At 39.8% G+C, this 16,980-nt stretch overlaps 1 pseudogene; it reads right to left on the bottom strand.

Moving 5' to 3' along the window:
• Nucleotides 1-1,107: 1,107 nt before the first annotated feature.
• LOC129407053 (uncharacterized) lies at nt 1,108-15,878 on the bottom strand (annotated as a pseudogene).
• Between the last annotated feature and the right edge of the window lie 1,102 nt (nt 15,879-16,980).

The raw sequence follows: 16,980 nt of genomic DNA, 5'->3' as shown, positions 1-16,980 counted from the left end.
GTATGACTTTCAAGGACACACTGACCCCATAGTTGACCTCTAGGGCCTCTTTCATGTTCCTCTGGTCCTGAGGGAAGTGTTATTGTTGGGTGTGCTTGCTGAAAACCTGGCCCTTTAGCATACATGCCCAACCCCAACTGTGTCTTCAATTAAGGACTAGCTCTGCTGGGAGGGGCAAGCCTGGGATGGTTGGGGGCTGGGTTAGTCCCCTAGGAGGAAGCACCTGTTGGCACGTCTAGTTCAGACCAGAGAGATTTAGATTTTCTGGGGCTCATAAATCTGGATTTTCTGCAGGCCTTGTTCACTTCAATAGTGTCATGGGGCTGGAGGGACAGTACAGTGGGTAAATCCCTTGCCTTGAATGCCCCTGGCCCAGGTTCTATCCCTGGCTTCCCATATGGTCTCATGCACCTGTCAGGATTAATTCCTGAGTACAGATCCTGGACCATCACCGAAGCATGATCATTTAAGGTATGTCCACACACACCCCCCCTCAAAATACAACAGTCCCCAGCCCCAAATCCAAAACATCAAAAGCATCGATGTCCCCTGTTTACTTCCTCATATTAACAAGTTTTGAAAATTTTCCAGAATAGAAATTCCTTTATTTCATAAAAATTTTTAATACTTTTCTGGAAAATAGTGGCTATAGGATATAATTTGAATTAATTTTCAAATATTGCATATATGATTTATGTTATATTTTATGCATATGAATTTATAGCAATACAAATACTTATATTGTATAAAATGAAAATATATGTTATAAATGCATAAACTATTGTTTCCATCCTGAGCCCTAGTGAGAATGGACACTATGAGGCTTCTTTTGAGAAAATGTAATTAACTTTGCAGTAATAGCATAACTTGTTCATACCTGAAAATTTTACTGTGTTTAGCTGTGTAAGAAAAAATAACAAAATAGAGTAAATCCTAACTCAATGTGAGGGTAGGTCATAGGACAACAGTATAAAAGTGAAGGAGTTCATCAAGCCCTGGAACAATTTTGTTTATTTGAAAATTAGCATTGAAGAGTTGTTGCCATTTTCCACCAACAAAATAGAGAAGATCTTGAGCTGGGTGACTTCATGAGAGGACCTGCTCTACTCAGCAGCAAAAGATGAAGCTTAGCTCAGGTTTATGTCTCACTTCCCACTTGTATCTGTCACTGTGGAAATGGTTGCTGAACCACAGAGCACAGAAATACTCAGCCTCGTCCTCTTCCTTGGCTCCAGTGATGGTGAGCACTGCCTTGTTTCCAAGCAGGGAGCCAGAGAATCGGGCAGGAACATCTGGATGCCTATGACTGGTATAACTTATTAGAGCCTGGGGCTTCTGGTAGGGCTTCTGTTGAATCCAATCAGCATAATTATTGGTGGTGACAGCCCCAGTGCTGGAGCCACAGGTGAATGTAACTGTACCCCCAGGGTTTGTGGACAATGACGATTCTTGAATCACCACATTCTGAGAAGTGACCCCTGTAAACAGATGTAAGACCAAGGGCTTAAGATGAGATGTTATAAAGAAGCAGAGCATCCTTTGCTAATTTCTCCCACCAACCCAGAGAGTCCCCTGACCTGTGCAGTGAGCCAGAAATGTGAGCAGGAGAGGAGCCCAGGCCATGGTGGAGACAACCCAATGCTGTAATGTGTCAGACTTCCTCAGCTCAGGACCAACCTCCAAGTTCTCCTTATACCTGCTTCCCCCTGTGGAGGTGGGGCTGTCATACAAATGAGTTCCTGAGGGTCACTCAGCAGTGTGACCATGGCAGAGTTTCTGAGTTGCTCCACGTCAGTGACATGCACTAGACAGGGCAGCAGGGCCTGGGGCTGCATCTCATTGCAGAGCTTGCTCTAAGTACATGGCACACTGCCCCCTCTAGTGTCCACTGATGAGAACATTCACCTTTGCTTGTCTCTTTTCTAGCTTCAAACCTTCCTTTCTCTGATCTGAAGTTGTTAGGTCCCAAAGTAACTAACTTCAGTGTCTGTGATTTTCCGGAAAGGAACTGTATGGAGGAGTTTTGCAAGGAGGATACTTCATGAATCAGCACTTCTTCCTTCTCCTTTTCCACTTTTCTTTCCTCTTTTGAGCAGAGAATCTAAGCTCGAGGATTCTTCTGTGCTAATTGAAGCATGTTCAAAGCAACCTGTGCTGGCTTGGATGTGGAGAAAAAGGGACGCTTCTTCACTGTTGGTAGGAATGCCAACTGGTCCAGCCTTTATTGAGTGGTCATATATGAGCCCCTGTTTTTTCATACCATATGCTCTTAGATAAAAAAATTGTCATAGATCCTCCTGTGCAGGTCACCAGATTCTCCTTTGTTATTCATCAGTTGTCAGAGTTGAAGAAGTGTATCTCCAACATTAAAAATATTGTTTCAAGCATATATGAACTGAAAATATTTTGCTTTTAGTTTTACTAATTGAGCATGAGACTGTGTTTTTATTTGTTACTTTGAAAAAGATGCGGGAAATCTTTTGCCAATGAGAAGGAAGTGATGTTTAAGTATCTAGGCGTGGTGAGACACAAAGTTGTGTGCACAGACACAGTGGAGAGAACATGCTATCACATGTACCACATGTCTTATTTGTATACTCAGTCTTCCCCCCGAGCATGACTTTTAGTATATACAGGTTTGCTGAAAGAAGGGGTGATGATTGATGGTCATTCTGGGAGAAATCTGGAAGAGATTATCAATTTATTGATATTTTGGGATCCTGACAGAGTTGATGTGATTCAAGCAACTGAAACTACACTGAAAGCTGCTCTGTCTATCTTCTGAGTTGCTTTACTTTATGGCATTAAACATAGAGTGGCTGTGAGTGCCATTACTTCAGTAGATAAGAAGGCAGCTGGACTGACATGGTCACACAGTCTGTTTAGAGAAAAGGTCAAAAGGCTACCTGAAATATCCTCAATATATGCCATTGCAATCTATCCAACGGGGAAAGAATGATCTCACAACTATTTGTCTCAACCCATTGCTTAAGTTTATAGTCAAAATGTAATGAAAACAATGGATCATAAAGCCTTCAGCAGAAAAATAGTAGACGAGTAATTATGCTACATGTTTTCTCCAATATCTCAATGGATTTATTAATGAAATGAAATTTCAGTTATGAAAAGTGACCCAATGGTTGGAGGAGCAAGGGCCCATAGTGAAAGACTGTGGAAGACTTTGAAACAGGTCACAGTAAGCGTAAATATATTATTGATGTCTCTCCAGGCTACCTTGATTTGCAAGGAGGTAAGTTTCATCTCGAATCACAGCGAGGTGTATATCTATAGAGAACAGAGACACCAGAGAGCAGACTCCATAGTTCAGCACTAGAGTGGAAACAGATATTCGCCAACAATGGTGGAAATGAAACCTCCAGCAAATAGCCAGTGAGTCAATACTAAAAGGGACAATTACACAAATCCCTGCTTTAGGAGATACCTATAGCCTTAGTATCCATCTATGTGTATGTTAGCATGGAGCTTATCCAGGATGGTGACTTACAATTTATCCTTTGATCCCCAGGGGAGGCAGGTGGAGTTTAAGCTGGTGGAGATAAATTTAGAATTTATCTTGGGGCCGGAGCAATAGCCCAGTGGGTAGGGCTTTTGCTTTGCACGTGGTCGACCCTGGTTCGATCCCCGGCATCCCATATGGTCCCCCAAGAACATCAGGAGTAAATCCTGAGTGCAAAGCCAGGAGTAACCCCTGAGCATCACTGGGTGTGACCCCAAAAAAGCAAAAAAAAAAAAAGAATTTACCTAATCCACAAGCTCTTCTGTGGCCTACTCAAAAGAAAAGCACATCTTTGCATCAAGCCTTTTGTTACACAAATCACGTGTTGTATCCATGCCCACACTCATTACTGAGACTATATTCATCCACAGTGATTCCTGTTCTTCAAAGGCTGGAACAGCATTCTTTAACAACCATTCAATGGACCTGTCCACAGGTATAGAAAGATTTAATCCACCAATTTACTACACTGGTAATAAATGAACAGTTCTGATAGGTCATATATCTGTTTGCAGCAGAGGTACTAGTTCAACGGTGTAAAAACAGTTACAAACACTGATCTAAAATACTAAAGTAAATGCAACATCTAAAGCACAAAAAAATGTGATAAGGGCTAGAGTAATAGTACAGTGGGTCGGGGGTTTGCCTTAGATGTCCCCAAACTGAATTTCATCTTCAGCATCAAATCTGGTCCCCAGAGAACTGCCAAGAGTAATTCCTGAGTGAAGAGCCACGAGTAACCCTTGAGCATAGCTGGCTGTGATGCCTTTTCCTCCCTGAAAAACCCACAAAAATAGAATATCTATAGACTATATTCAGTTTTTTTTTCTAGATTTCACAGAGAATCTCTTCACTGTGATTGCTTTTGAGTCTGTTGCTGACAATCTTACATGTGTATCTCCTAGATCTCTTCCTGTTGAAACCCTCTAAAAGACCTGGCAACAGAACCTTCAGGTAAGGACCAGACCAAAGATGAGTGATTACTGATAACATGAAGTGCTGGGAAAGCAGGGACCATAGAGCTGCCTAAGGAGAGGGAGGCTGCAGAGCTCACTCTCATCCCTCAGCTCAGAATTTATGCTACTCTAACAGAGACCTCTCTACTCGTTTGATTTCATCCTTGCATTAACAATACACCTCTAATCAAGACATGTTCAGGAGTGTCCATATATAAGGCAAACTCAACATTATGAGTAAATATCCTTAGTCTAACCCTTCAGTTTACAAATTCCACATAAAGTCTAAAAAGCAAGTTAAGAAAATACATTAATCCAACTCGACACATAATAGTGATATAGGCAGATAGGGAAGCTCTCCTCCCCAGATGATGGCAGTAAATTTCCTGGGAAGTAATAGCTCTCAAGTTGCAAAGACCAACCTTGAAGAAAACAGGAACTAAGGCCTGATAAGACACTCCCCTGGCTCCAGCAATGGACCCTGAGGAGGCTGACACCCCTTGACAGAAGCTCCATCAGGAGTAAAAGGCCAGAAAGGAATTTCAAAGAAGTCCATCACCACTCCCAACTCTACCCCATTTGACAACCTCCTTAACAATGGACTTTGACCTAGGTGAAGCCCCACATGGGGGGCACATTGGAGAAACCCTGTAAAAGCCACCTTAAACAAAGGAGGGGCGAAGATATGATGCCCAAACCCATGTGCTCTTGTGCCCACGTGGCCAGGCACATGTGTTACCTGAGCACATGTGTTGCCCAAGTACATGTGTTGCCAGCATCTCCCCACTTTAGATGTGTGCTTTCATGTTTTCATGTCTAATACTGGGATGTGTTGAGGCTCCTTCTGCCCTTGGAGAAGCCTGGTTTCTCTCTTGAGCACATTACTTGGTGCTCTCTCCACTTTCTCTCCCCTATTCCCTTCAAAACCTCCAAATATAATCTGCTTTACTTCACTGTTTGTCTACTTCTGAAGTTCTTTTCTGCCTGGAGAGACAGAAACCCAATAACCCTGGGTCCTGGGTGGCAGAGGGAGAAGGGGAGAAAGTGACTGTCACTGATGGTCACTATCCATACTGGTTCCAGCAGAAATCTGGTCAAACTCCCAGAGCAATGATTTATGTTACAATAAGCAATATGAAGCAAATTTGTTTGTGCCTGCTAAGAGGGCAAGCTCGAGTGGTGGTTTGGACATATTGGTGGAGGGAAAAACACACTGATGGTGGGATTGGCGTTGGAACATTGAATGACTGAAATAACTGTATTATGAACAACTTGCCAAATCACTACTCATGATAAAGAATAAAATTTTAAATTAAAAGATTAGTGAAAATTCAAAGAATATTTCAAATGTTATAGAGTTGAGTAAAGCTTTAAATGCATAGAGATTTACAGCAACTACATAGCACGATTACTCATAGACCCAAGGTAACAAGGGCAGCTAATTTATGTACTGGTACCTCATCTAAATTTGTCACTGTGTCAAGCATTACTGTATAACAGCCAACAATAGTATTCAGCCTCATCCTCTGATTGGACCCCTGAGATTGTGAGGGCAGCTTTGTCCCCAAGGATGGAACCTGAGAACCGGGCCGGAGTCCAGGAGTGTTTTTTGTTTGTATTGTAAATCATAGTTCTTGGAGCTTGACCAGACTTCTGCTGGAACCAGTATGGATAGTGACCATCAGTGACTGCTCCAGTGCTGGAAGCACATGTGAGAACGACTGTCCCTCCTGGGTTCACAGTCAGTGAAGGCTCCTGAGTCACCACAGCCTGAGAACTGGACCCTGAAATGGAAACAGAAGCACATCAGGAATGAAAATGGAAGTCAGAGAAATTCCCCAAAAGTTGGTCACTTGAATCTCCATGAACGTTGGCAGTGAGTAAGGACAAGAAGGACGAGGAGGAAGAGAAGACTCCTGCTCATGGTGCAGACTCTCAAGGACATCGTGGCCTCACAGCTGACACAGGACTCTGGGTCCTCTTTTATGTCCCTCTGACCTGGGGGAAGGGTTTGTGTTGGGTGTGCATGCCGCAAATCTCAGCCATTTAGCATAAATCCCCTCCCCCATTTCTGTGTCTTCAGTGAAGAACTAGCTCTTCAGTGAAGGGGAAACTTGGGCTAGCTTTGAGCTAGGATAGTCCCTTGGGAGGAAGCACCTGTTGGCACTTCTTCAGTCTGAACTTGCTGCGGGCCTTGTTCACTTCAAAAGCATCAATGCCCCCTGTTGATATCTCAAGATAATGTTTAGTGTATTTTAATTATTCAGAGCAAAGAGTTTTTTCATAAGTGTTTTTTAATTTTTAAAATGATAATTTTTTGCCATGTAAAATCAAATTCTTAAAGTTTTCTTTTTTTAAATTCATTTATTTTTATTAAATCACGTGTAAAGTTACAAAACTTTCAGTTTGTCTCAGTTACACAATGCTCAAACACCCATCCCTTCACCAGTGCACATATTCCACCACCAAGAACCACAGTAAACCTCCCCCCCACCTCCCCAACCCCCAGCCTCCCTCCCCGCCTGTGTACCTGATAAATTTTACTTTACTTCCTCTTTACTTTGGTTACATTCAACATTTCAACAAAAAACTCATTATTTTTTGGAGTTTCCCCCCCCCCCCGCTAAAGTCAGACCTGCTGGAAAGGAAGCATTTGATAATTTGTTTTCCATTGCTGAGAATTAAGTTTTAATTTTGCTTTTGTTTTTAAATAGAAGTCATTCAAAATATTGTTAGGGATCAACTCAGTACCCTTCCAATACTCTCTAGTATGATTACTCTGACTCAATCTTTGCTACTCCTTGTTGATACTTCTTTACTTCTTTTCAATATCCTCCTCAAAGTTTCGATTCTGCCTTACACCCATTTAGCAATTATCACTTAGGTAATTTTCCCTTTTTTTGTATTCATAACTCACTTTATTTCAGAAATATTTTTATTGGTTTTAGGTGTCAATCAAGGTGACATCATGTTTAATGTTAAAAATTTTTGTCTTAGGGTTGAGCTATAGTTCAGTGGGGAAAGTACCTCCCTTGCATGTGAGTGATCAGGGTTCAATGCCAACATCTCATATGATCTCCCAAGCTTACTAGAAGTGATCCCTGAGAACACAGTCAGTAGTAAGCCATGAGTATTTCCTGGAAAAACAAGTTTTACAGGCTATTATGAGATTGTTTGCAGTACAAATATTAGGCCTGGCAAATCTTAAAAACAGGCCCAGGAAAAAGAATATATTTTTTTCTTTTCCTTATGTGTTTGTGATGGGGATTCTTTCTTTCTGTAAGAATTTTACATTTACAGAAAAATTCAATAATTTTATAGAGTTGTCTTATATACATTTTCTATTTAACTATAATTAGGTATTATGTTAATCTTGATCATTTGGTTATTGGGTATAGACTTTAGTTGTTATGATTTCTCCATCTTTTCATTTTCAAATAGTTGTCAGTACATTAAACTATTATATTGTATGGTGGTATCTAATTCATTTTTTACTTTATAATTTACTAATTATATAGGTCATAAGTTTTTGTGTTAAATTCTTATCTTATACTGTGAATATCTAGACATATTTTAAAAGGTCAATTCATATTTTATTGCCTTTCTTTTCATATGGACTTTTCAGTGGATGTATATTTTCTGTTTATTTATTATTGGTCTACTATGGAGAATTTGGCAAAAGAATCTGAACGATATTCTGTATTTGGTTCATTTGTCCTTTTGTTAGTATTAGTCTTTGTGATTATTCAGAAGAAATCAGAAACAATTTCATTTTCAGGCAATTAGATTCAGGTTTTTCAGTCAGTTAAATCATCACATTAAGTATGAGTGATTTTTTTCTGAGTTGATCAGCAAATGTGTTCCTGAATTATCCTGTATGTGTTATCTTCCACCACAATCTTTCTCCTTGAATTAGCCATTATGTAAGCTTTTATTATAAATTGGGATGGGAAAAATAATATTAATCTGCAGTGACCACCAGGGTTGAACACAGAAAACATTTCTGCTCTTTCCTACCTGGAGGCTTGAGGAACAAAGGCCCCGTTTGGATGTGTTTAGACCAACCTCTAAACAAGAATAAATTTTTCTTAGAACAGGAAAGACTGAACCAAAGTTTTGTGTCTCCGTTCCCTACCTATACTACTCACTCACCCTCTGATAAGAGAACAGGTGTCCTATATACAGTGATGACTCCAAGGTTACCACAGTCTGAGAATATGTATCTAAAACAGAATACCCCGAGACCCCAAGGATATAGAATCCACTTGCCTGATTAAACCATTTGAGGGAAAGCTGAGTAAAAGCTCTCTATAATATAATGGAGATACTGATAGATGTGGTCTTCTTCATTTTCTGGCTTGTGTCGGTGTCCTGGGATCTTTTCATGTCCCAGAGTCCCAGAGAAGAAGGCACTTCATGCAAATCAGTTTCATTTCTCTTTATTTCCCAGTGTAGCTCTGATATCTCCTGAAGGAGATCTTGAAAGAGGCAGATAGTGAGACCTCACACAGACAGTGACTATAGAGTGACAGATACTGAGTGCTGTGGGTTGATATACATCAACTATATCTACCCCCATGTGGAGACCTCAGTCCTATATTTTTCTCTAGAAAATCTTGGAACTGAAAGATAATTTTGGGGAGAACTTTCTTACCCAGTCAGTAATCTATAATTTTCATCTTTTTGAACTCTCGGGCCACTTCAGTAAACTTGCTGCTCTGTGAGTACTTTCAAACTCGTCTCCTCCAGCACAGGTCCAATTAGGAAATCTCAGAACAAGTATCTGGGTGTGATTGAACAGGGCTAAGGTGGGAGGACTAGAGCTGAAGATATGACTCACAGAGTTTCACTAACGTATAAGAGATCACAACTCCCATTTGCTCTAAGAAAATATAATTATATGGAGTTACAACAATTTATCTTCAGATTTTTTTTTGAGAAGACTCAAAACACTATAAAATGGGATTTATCCCCCAAAGTGGCATATTAAAATAAGAAATAAAAATTTCTATTGATAAGAAAAACAAACAAGCAAAAATAGGCAGAAATACAGTGTCTAGACTCTTTGGGTTGATCAACAGAACACTTTTATTACCATGTCCACTAATATTATCTATGGGTCAGAAGGAATGGAGAGGACCAAGGGTATTTTAGAGGTAACGAAATAGGTAGAGATGTTACTGCTTTCCAGAACTGGTGAAGTTAACTAACATGTTTACTTAAATCGTACCCTGAAGGAAAAACATGATCTACTTTGTAATTCCAAACTGTAAGTACATTTTTAATAAGGCAAGACGTGTAGTGATAATGATGAGAAATGAAAGCCAATGCACATAAGATTAATGAAATATGCATTGGCTTTCTTTCATTTCTCATCATTATCACTATACGTCTTGCCTTATACAAAAATGATTCTAATTAAATATTTATGCCTTTTAATGAAATCCAGGCCTGAAACAGTGTATCTACTTTACTACTGCCCTGTGCACTGTTCCCCTTGCTCAGGGTCATAACAGGTCACCTCTTAGTGTCCTCCTCATGACTTGACCTGGGGTGTATTCTCTGTATTCCACTGGGTTTCCTCAGAAGAGATTTCTCCAGCATGTTCTCTGGGGTCTTTGGTAGTTAGCACTCAGGTGCTGTCTCTCAAACAAACTCCTCTCTGATCATGACGTTGTGCCCTATGTTCCAATTCTGTATTTTTAACAGTCTTCACTATTCTGATATGTGACTTGCAAATGTCTTCTCCCTTTCCTTAGATTGTCTCTGCTTCCTGTTAAATGTTTCAGTCTTCAGTGCAGAAACTTGTTTGTTGTACTCGGAGACCACACATGGTGATGTTTAGGGGCTACTGGTAAGTTTGGAGGCTGTTCCCAGAGTTTCTAGGGGATCATGCAGTGACAAGGATTGATCCCTGGCCTCCCAAATGCAAAACATTCTTTGTGTGGTCTCAGTCTTCTGAGCGCTCACTCCAGTCCCAGCAATATTTTATCATAATATAGTCCCACTTGTTCTTTTGGGATTCATTGATTCAAGTGGTGGCATCATATCTAAAAAATTATTACTAAGATAATTGTTATGAGGATTTTGTTTTCTAGAATCTCTCTTATGTTAAGATCTAATGCTTAAATAATTAAATCATTTTGATTTTTTCTCTTATGTGACTTAAGACAGAATTCAGTTTCCTTCAATGTTTATATGAATTTCTGTAACATTATTTGTTGAAGATAATATCCCACTCCCACTCCCCACTGAGTTTTCTTGATCACTTGAATATAAGTGTTTGGGTGATTTTCTGACCTCTTATTCCTGTGCCTATGATCTACATGTGTATTTAAATGGTGGCCTGGCACCACATTACAAAGTGTACCTTAATAATCTCTTTTGAAACCAAGAGTGACAGATCCACCTTTTAAATTTTCTCACCATAGTTTTTGCTGAATTGAGTATTTTGCATTCCAGTGTTCATGTGGTATCTCACTCCCAGGAGTCCCTTTCTATGACAGTTATAGGGATAAATATTCAACATGCTAGGAAACCCAGAAATCTGCTACAGAAGGAAAAATGTGTTGGGTCAACTCTTACAGAATATTAGATAATTGAGCTGTTTGCAAGATTTGAACATTCAGGGGATTGTGATGATGGAAATTTATGGGGGAAAATAAAGTTCACATTAGGTGTATTCAAAAGTCAGCATGTCAGCAAATACTTCAAAATTCATTAAAAGAATTTTGAATTTGATAGCCTCAAATATCGCACAACTATTTTTTAAATTTTATTTTATTTATACATTTATTTTTAATTTTTTTAAATTTTATACAATCACAGTGAAATAGTTACAAGCTTTCATGTTTGGGTTACAATCTCACAATGATCAAACACCCATCCCTCCACCAGTGCGCATTCCCCACCACAAATATCCCCAGTATATCCCCCTTTCCCACCCTCCCCCTGCATCTATGGCAGATAATATTTCCCATACTTTTGGGCATTATAACTTGCAACATAGACACTGAGAGGTCATCATATTTGTTCCATTATCTACTTTCGGCATGCATCTCCCATCCCAACTGGTTCCTCCAGCCATCATTTTCTTGGTGATCCCTTCTCTCTTCCATCTGCCTTCTCCCCTCCACTCATGAAGCAGGCTTCCAGCTATGGGACAATCTCCCTGGCCCTTGTATCTACCGTCCTTGGGTGTCAGCCTCCTGTGATGCTACAATCCACAAATGAGTGCAGTCCCTCTATGTCTGTCCCTCTCTTTCTGACTCATTTCACTTAGCATGATATTCTCCATGTTTATCCATCTATAAGCAAATTTCATGACTTCATCTCTCCTAACAGCTGCATAGTATTCCATTGTGTAGATGTACAAAGGTTTCTTTAACCAGTCATCTGTTTTAGGGCACTTGGGTTGTTTCCATATTTTGGCTATTGTGAACAGTGTTGTAATGAATATGTAGGTACAGATGTCATTTCTACTGTATCACACAATAATTTAGTAAGAACACATAGCCTTGGTAGACTACCTTCACTGACTACTATGTATTTCAATATGATTTGAAGAGGGGTCTGGCCTCTGAGCTGTCTTTGTATTGTGTTTGGGATTTAAATTTGATCAGGATTTTCCCTTAGTTGTCTCAATTTTTTTTTTTGCTTTTTGGGTCACACGCAGTGATGCTCAGGGGTCACTCCTGGCTCTGCACTCAGGGATTATTCCTGGCAGTACCCAGGGGTCCATATTGGATGCTGGGAATCGAACCTGGTTCGGACGAGTGCAAGGCAAATGCTATTTGCTATTTGCTATTGATCCAGCCCACAAATATTATTTTAAGTACATTTTATTTCCTATTTCAAATTTAAATCTCTGTATTTCATTTTCAAGTGATATAAATATGGCATATTCATGTCAATTTCTGGTTCTGTGGAAAGAGGAAGCAGAGTTCCTCATTTCATTTTATAATGATTTCAAGATTGTTTGAAAGGAACATATTATACCTGACATTTTAATTTGATGTTTATTTTTGTTCATTTGGCCAGATCCTGTTGTTTCAGGATGTGAGGATTGACACTGCCCTGTCCTCCCTATGGGGCAGCTAATGAGGAAGCAAGCACTTTGATTCTGCGGTTGCACATTTTCCCAGTATGGGAATTGTTCTTGCTTTCTTTCCCCTTTATGATTTGAACACTTTTGTTTAATTTTTTAAAATTTATTTTTAAATTTTATTTTTATAAGGTTGTTCATAATAGTTCTTTTTTTGTTTTTTTTATTTTATTTTTTTAATTGAATCACCATGTGGAAAGTTACAAAGCTTTCAGGTTTAAGTCTCAGTTATACAATGCCCAAAAACCCATCCCTTCACCAGTGCAAATATTCCACCACCAAGAACCACAGTATACCTCCCCCCAACCCCCACCTCCCCAGGCCCCACCCCGCCTGTGTAACTGATAAATTTCATTTTTCTTTCACTTTACTTTGATTACCTTCAATATTTCAACAAAAAACTCACTATTATTGTTTGGAGTTTCTCTCCCCCAAAGTCAAACCTGCTGAAAAGGAAAAATTTGATAATTTGTTTTCCATTGCTGAGAATGAAGAGATATGAGGTTGAGCGGCTGCACAGCTTTGGATTTCTGTATTTTAGTATTTTAGTAACTAATCCAGAGAAATTTCTGCCAGAAATTGCATCATTGCAAGCTCGTACCTCTCTGCTACTTTATATTCCACATATGAGTGCAATCTTTCTATGTCTGTCTCTTTCTTTCTGATTCATTTCACTCAACATGATATTTTCGATGTTGATCCATTTATATGCAAATTTCATGACTCCATCTTTTCTAACAGCTGCATGGTATTCCACTGTGTAGATGTACCAAAGTTTCTTTAACCAGTCATCTGTTTTTGGGCACTCTGGTTTTTTCCAGATTGTGGCTATTGTAAACAGTGCTGCAATGAACATAGAAATGCAGATGTCATTTCTACTATACCTTTTTGCCTCTTCAGGATATATTCCCAAGAGTGGTATTGCTGGGTCAAATGGAAGCTCAATTTCTAATTTTTTGAGAATCGTCCATATTGTTTTCCAAAAGGGCTGAACCAGCCGGCATTCTCACCAGCAGTGTTCACAATATTTAAATACAACACCAATCCTATCATCATTACACCTTTCCACCACATTTCCATCATGAACCCCAAACCCTGCCCAAGGCAGAATCAAAATAGTTTACTTTGTATAGCTTGTTATGAATAACCTGCTAAAAATGAGACCAAAAAAAGTTTCTGAGAGGAAAGTGTGTGAAGATTGTTGTATTTCACCCAGAAGCCATTAAACCCTTCTATAAGACATTACTAACATGATGTTAAAGGTTGAACTTATGTGCTTACACGCACACACACACATACACACATATGTACATATCATTCTCCTACCTCCATTCCCAACTTTCTTGACATTCTAAGTTATATGAGTCTGTGCCAAAGGTTGGCTTTGGTGACTTTTTCAATGAACACTCTTGGAACTAACTGCGTAATGTAGAAGTAGAGGTATTTTTCAAATATCAGTGTTTATAAACATCACCTGGAGTGCTGGTTGAAATAGATCTTTGTGCCCCAACAGAAGTTTGTGACTCAGGAGGCTGAGTTAGCTGAAATTTCCACTAAATTTCCAGTAACATTCCCATTTCAATGCTAAAGGAAATACTAATTTCACCTGCCTGTATAGTTAATAAAAATCAATATGACAGTACTGTTTGAATTAGAAGACTTTTAGTAAGTTGGTTGTTCCCTGAGTCTCACTGTGGGTTACATAGTTTGAAGTTTTTCTTTGTCACCATCATTATAGGAAGGAGAGGAGAGAGCGAACAGGCTTAGGAGTCACCTTAGAAAAATGGACACACCTTGAAGAGAAATAATGAAGCATATTGATGAACCCCCCATTAAGATCTAGCTGCCTCTACTTCCCTGTGTGTTTGCATTTTGTGTTTTCTCTTTCCTCCATTAAATAATGAGACCTTGTGAACATCTGAAGATTTTGGTTGCACTTCTCCCTGGTTTCACATCACTGTGTAAGTGCCACTGCTCAGGTACAGAAAACAATAATACTCAGCTTCATCCTCTGTAAGAGCCCTCGTGATGGTGAGGACGGCTTTGTTCCCAGAGATGGATCCAGAGAAGCGATCAGGGATCCCAGAGGGTCGGTTATTTGTGCTATCTATAATACCACGGGGAGCATGACCTGGTATCTGCTGGTACCAATTTGGGTAGTTACTTGTAGAGACTGACCCTGTGCTGAGGCCGCAAGTGATGGTGGCAGTCTCTCCTGACAATACAGATAGTGACGGCTCCTGGATCACCACTGTCTGGGAATCCACCCCTGCAAATGACAGGAGAGAGACAATCACAAAAGATGATGGTTGTCCTGCATCCCTGCCTCATGGCCACCTCCCCTTCTCCCCACCAGGATGCAGAGTCCTTTCTTCTAACCTGACCCATAGGAGAGGAGACTGAGCAGAAGAATCATCCAGGCCATGGTGGGAAACTCACAGGATATGACCTCCTCAGCCTCCTGAGTTGGTGTGTGGAGCCCTGGGGCCTTTTCATGTATTTCAACACATCAGAGGGCACAGGGCTTCATGCAAATAAGGGTTCTCATTCTCCACCTGCTCAGTGTTACCATGATGCCCCCTGGAGGAAATTTCGAGAGTTAGGAGATGCAACCTCACACAAAGAAGAGGCAGCACAATGATTAATACACTGAGAGACCGTCCCGCATCAGTTTCCCCCATCCCCGGGGACATTGATACTGTATTTATTCTCTAGAAGTTTTTGGCTGTGCAAAATCTTACCTTGCCCCCACTCCCCTTCACCCCAGTCATCGAGTCTCCAGTGGTAATGCATTCTTTTGAACACTCTAACCTCCTCCTTCTTGAATGGGTAGCAAGTCTTCCTACCATGCTTGTCCTTAGGAAATCACAGAGACCATTTATGGGGTGTGAAGAGACATGGTTTCCCCTGGACATAATTCTGAGCCTTGTTCAGAAGCAATGATGAAGCATGAGAGTGTAGGTGGAACACCCCAAGTTTCACTGCCTGATTTGGACTGATATCTCCCTTGTAATCCTGATAACAAGCCAGGATTACACGGACCAGCTTCAATGTACAGCAGATTTTGAGACAATTGTTTAAATGTTTCATCATTAAATTATGGCATTTATTTTAACAGCAGACATAAGAAAGCTGGAAAATCATTCCTATCTTCAGAAAAACAAATGGCATAACACCCTGCTGATGTGAATTGTGGAGGCACCATAATCTCTTGTTCCAATAATAATCTCTGGAGAAGATGAAACAAGTTAGAGCGGACTTCCAATTTAGCAAAGGCAATGGGATGGTCAAAGTTAGCCATCATTAACCTCACGTTGGTTTTGTCATGTTGAAAAATAATGTAATTTGACTTGTGCTCTTAGTTTTTGGACCACATCCAGTGGTGCTCAGGGCTTGCTTCTGTCTCTATACTCAGATATTGCTCCTGGCAATGCTGTAAGATCATATATGGTGCCAGGGATTGAACAAGTTTGATCATGTGTGAAGCAAGTCCTTTTACCTCTGTACTAACTCTCTGATTTTCAAATTAATGTTTTTAAATTAAAATCGTTAATCTGATTAATAACAAATGCATGGTTTCTTTCTTATCATCTGTGTTTGATTCTCAAGTCATCACTAGACAGATTAAATCCAATTAGTTATTTTAGTTACAGAAAAATGTATTTCTTAATCAGAGTGCTGATTGTGTAGATAGGCAGAATAATTTGAAGTGTGAAGAGTACATCAATTATATAATAAAATAAATACTTATGAAAGATATTGAAATATAAACATGTAAAACCTAGCTTTAAATTGTAGTTTAAAGCAGGGAATGAAGTGCATTTCATTAGTTTTCCCTTTACTCCCATAATTCCTTTAGATATTATGGTTCTATGCAAATTTTACTTCATTTTTTTAATAATTTACTATTTTTATTAGTGAATCACTTTGAATGTATAGTTACAGATTTACATATTTTCATGCTTGTGTTTCAGTCATACAATGCTCTAGTACCCATCACTTCACCAGTGCCCATTCTCACCACCTATGATCCCAGTATCCCTCCCGTCCCATCCCATCTCCCCTACACTACCCCACCTCTGTGGCAGGGTATTCCCTTTTGTTCTCTCTCTTCTTTTGGGTGTTATGGTTTGCAATAGAGATATTGAGTGGCCATCATGTTCAATCTATAGTCCACTTTCAGCACACACCTCCCAACCCAAACGGGTCTTCCAAACACTTTACTTGGTGTTCTCTTCTCTATCTGCCTTTTCCCCCAGCATTTGAGGCCAGCTTCCAAGCCATGAAGCCAACCTCCTGGTATTTTTCTACTATTCTTGGGTGTTAGTCTCCCAGTCTGTTATTTTATATTCCACAGATGAGTGCTATCATTCTATGTCTCTCTCTCTCTGTCTGACTCATTT

Source organism: Sorex araneus, chromosome 9 (assembly GCF_027595985.1).
Source record: "Sorex araneus isolate mSorAra2 chromosome 9, mSorAra2.pri, whole genome shotgun sequence".
Lineage (NCBI taxonomy): Eukaryota > Metazoa > Chordata > Mammalia > Eulipotyphla > Soricidae > Sorex > Sorex araneus.
The sequence above is the reverse complement of the archived record's forward strand: the minus strand, read 5'-3'. Positions and strand labels throughout refer to the sequence as shown.